Here is a 4,076-nt window from a genome sequence, read left to right as displayed (position 1 = left end):
AGGCTGTACTTCAGCAACACTTAGAACAAGCATCAAGAAAGCCAGATATTATCATGTTGCAAGAGACCCTCATTGAGGAAGTAAAGCTCTCAGGTTACCGGCCCCACGCCAGCCCACCAAGCTTCCGGACCGCGGCCGGCAGTAACGGCAGGGGAGTTTGCACCTTGGCGAGAAAAGGCCTCACGTACGTCGAGCACGAGTTATTGAGCAAAAGCCCAATCGAGCACACCATGGTAGAGGTGGTTACCGGGAAAAAGCAGAAGGAAAGCACTTTTCTGGTAAACGTGTACAGTAGCCCGTCACACGGAAAGCAGAAATTCAAAGCACTGTTACACAAAGCGTGCAAAGTCGCGGGGCCCGACAACAGGCTGGTAATCTGCGGGGACTTCAACGCGCCGAATCAAGCCTGGGGTTACCCCAAAACATTGGCAAAGGGCAGGGACCTAATGCAAGATGCTACCGACTTGGGACTAAATCTAATGACCGACCCAGCATACCCTACAAGAATCGGCAACTCGATCACCCGAGACACAACGCCCGATCTCACTTTCGTCAGGAGTAATGGCGGTGGTATGGAGGACTTCGAATGGCGCAACACGGGCCACGAATTGGGAAGTGACCATTACATTGTGGAGGTCGTTGTCCCGCTCGGTGGTAACGACGCAGTTGGCAGAAGCCTTCGGAAACATAGATTTACTGACTGGGACGCGTTTCGAGGATTGTTACCCGAGGAGCAAACCGAAATTACGGACATTGAGCAGTGGTCCACCGAGATTGTAAACAAGGTAGAAAAGGCCACCAAGGAAGTCGAGACGGACGAGCGTGTCCACAGGGTCGACAGCCGCCTCGCCCACCTCATCGCAGCCAAGCAGTCCATCCTGTCAAGGTGGAAGACGCAGAGGACAAACAGAAAGCTACGCAAGAAGGTCGCCGAACTCAACCGCGAGATCGAGTCCCACAGCCGAGTGCTATGCACACAGCAATGGAATGAGGTTTGTAACGCAGCGGACGGCCAGATGCACTGCGGCAAGACGTGGAGCATGCTGAGGCATCTTTTGGATGCGACCACGACCAAGTCTCACCAGCACCATAACTTGGCCAAGATCATCCACAGGGCGCTGACCGAGCACGGGGAAGACGAAGTGAAGAAACGCCTCGACGACAAGTACCTCCCGGTCACTCCCACAGAGACGCACCCGGACTACCTAGGCGAAGTAAACGAGTGGCTAGATCGAGACATTGAAGTATGGGAAGTAAGGGTTGCCCTGCACGATCTCAACAGCAACTCCGCCGCTGGTCCCGACCGCGTTACGAACAGAGCGCTAAAAAATCTTAACGAAGCGGCCATCGAGAACCTCACGGCATACTTCAACACTTGCTGGCGAGCCGGATCATTACCCCGGCAGTGGAAAGCAGCCAAGACCATCTTGATTCCCAAGCCGGGCAAGCCACCCAACATTGAGAACCTCCGGCCGATCTCGCTTACGTCCTGTGTGGGCAAAGCGTTGGAGCATGTACTCATGAACAGGTGGCAGAGGTACCTGGAAGATTCGGGGCTCTACCCAAACACCGTCATCGGGTTCCGAAACAAGCTCGGAACTCAGGACGCCATGATACAACTGAAAAATGAAATCCTCGATGACACTACCAACACGAAAGACAAGCGAGCCATCTTGGGTTTGGACCTGCTGAGTGCTTTTGACAAAGTGAGACACTCAGCGATTCTCGCCTAGGTGTCACGGCTAAACATGGGCAAGAGAACTTATGCGTACATCAAGGATTTTTTGACGGAGCGGACTACCGAAATCATCGCCGGTGACCTGCGGCTCCAAAAGAAGAAGCTCGGCAGTGTCGGGACCCCCCAGGGCTCAGTCATCTCGCCATTGCTTTTCAACCTTGTAATGATAGGGGTGGCCGAGCGCCTCTCACGAGTGGCGCGGGTCCGACACACCATCTATGCCGACGACATAACGCTCTGGGTCCCAGGAGGAAGCGACGGACACATCGAGGATACATTGCAAGAGGCGGTTGACGCTATCGAGGAGCAGCTGGACGGGTCTGGGCTCGTCTGCTCCCCAAGCAAGTCTGAGCTGTTGGTGATTCCTCCGAAAAGGACAGCTAGGAAGGCGAAAGGCAACGAACCTGCGAGAGAGCAAGACACAATAAAGATCAGGACGAGTGGTGGTCACATGATCCCGGTTGTCGAGAAGATCCGAGTGCTGGGGATGCTGATTGAGCGCAAACGAGTCAACGGCGAGACGGTCAACCGTCTGGCGGCCAAAGTCACCACGGCCATCCGCCTCATTAAGAGGGTGTCGCACAGAACAGCAGGCATGAAGGAAGAAAGCCTCACCCGGCTAGTGGAATCCTTCGCTATAAGCCACATTACATACGTTGCTGCTTTCCACAACTGGAGGCAGTGCGAACGAAATAAGATCAATGCGCTCATACGCAAAGCGTACAAAGCTGCACTCGGACTTCTCGACTGCACAAGCACCGACAAGTTCCTGGCCTTGGGAGTACATAACACCCTGGAGGAAATCGCCGAGGCGCAGAGGGCCGCTCAGCTCGCGCGGCTATCAGAAACAAGAACGGGCAGACAAGTGCTGCGTGACTTAGGCCTGGGACCAAAGGAAATGGGACTCGAAAATACAGAGGTGCCTGTACCGGACGCAATTAGTAGAAGGCTACGGGTATGTCCGGTGCCAAGGAATATGAACCCTGAGTTCCACAAAGAGCCGCGGGCGGCGAGGGCCAAGGCGCTCATCGATCTCCATGCCAAAGACAGGGGTGCCGTGTTTGTGGACGCGGCAGAGTATCCACATGACAGAAAGGCATTCGCCGCTGCAGTCGTCGGGGCATCGACCGGTGCAACGAGAACAGCTGCGAGTGTGCGGACTCGAGGCGCGCATCAAGCCGAGGAGGTGGCCATTGCTTTGGCCATCGCCGACCCCGAGTGCACGACTGTGCTCTGTGATTCTAGGACGGCAGTGAAAAATTACGCCAGAGCAAGGGTGTGTGGTGAAGCCGCGCGTGTGTTGCGTGTGGTCGATCTCGCGAGTGAAAGTCGGTGTGTGGTGATAAAGTGGTTTCCGGCCCACATGGGCAGTGATGTGTCGGATCGTGGCAACGCTAACCACAACGAGACGGTGAACGCGGCGGCGCGAGGACTAACCAACCGTGCCGCTGCTACTACAGCCGACCCGTCGTGGTGGTGGGAAACCAAGGACAAAATGACTTCCTATAACTAAATTGTGAAATGGTACCGACTAGAGCGAAGGACTATGCCGCCACCTCATCCGGGCTTGACCCGTAAGGAGGCGGTTTTATATCGACAACTTCAAACGGGGTCATTATTCACCCCGGTGCTGATGAGGCACGTGTGTCCAAGTGTTTATGAAAGTGATCTGTGTTGTGTGTGCCGAAAGGAAAGAGCCACTGCAGCTCACATCCTTTGGGACTGTGCCAAGAATCCGCATGAAGCTGCAACAATAACAACGATCCCGCCGCGGCTCGAGGCCGCAACGAGATGCTATGACCAAGATGTCCAAACCCAGGCCGTCCAGCAGATCTCGGCGGCCCTCGAAAGGCAACGACCGAGCGAAACCGGAGGGAGGCTGCCACCCCAACAGAGGGGCAGGCGCGGTCGACCAAAGGGAATAGTGCGGCCGCGGCCGAAGTAGAGGCGCCACACGCCGTGAAGACGTCATGGCCGCGTCACGGTAACGCCTCCCTAACAGGGGAAGGCTAACCGTTCTGCAGGCGTTCACAACAAAGTTTCCTCACTCACTCACTCACTCCAGGAACGTGCCAAGTTTTTCAGTTATCGAAAAAGCAGAATACATTTATTTCGCTAAGTATGGACAGCTGGGCTAGTTGGTTGTGATTAGCATTATGAGACATCGTTTCAGCGCTCAATTTCCGTGCGGGGTTAAGCCACATTGAAGACATGGCACCAGTAGCCTTCCAAAACATGACTGGGTTATCAACCGACAATTTTTTAGAGCTAATATCCTTTTATCTTTCATCCACCATTATCACTTTTAACGACAGCCGTTTTATCCAAAAAGGAGTGT

General features: G+C 54.6%; 1 pseudogene; it reads left to right on the top strand.

The window, feature by feature from the left end:
- The first annotated feature begins 267 nt into the window (after positions 1-267).
- On the top strand, positions 268-3,795 carry LOC140218752 (uncharacterized; annotated as a pseudogene).
- The last annotated feature ends 281 nt before the right edge of the window (positions 3,796-4,076 follow it).

Source organism: Dermacentor andersoni, chromosome 6 (genome assembly GCF_023375885.2).
Source record: "Dermacentor andersoni chromosome 6, qqDerAnde1_hic_scaffold, whole genome shotgun sequence".
In the NCBI taxonomy this organism is placed as follows: domain Eukaryota; kingdom Metazoa; phylum Arthropoda; class Arachnida; order Ixodida; family Ixodidae; genus Dermacentor; species Dermacentor andersoni.
Note: the sequence above shows the minus strand (reverse complement) of the source record. Positions and strands in the feature narration are given on the sequence as shown.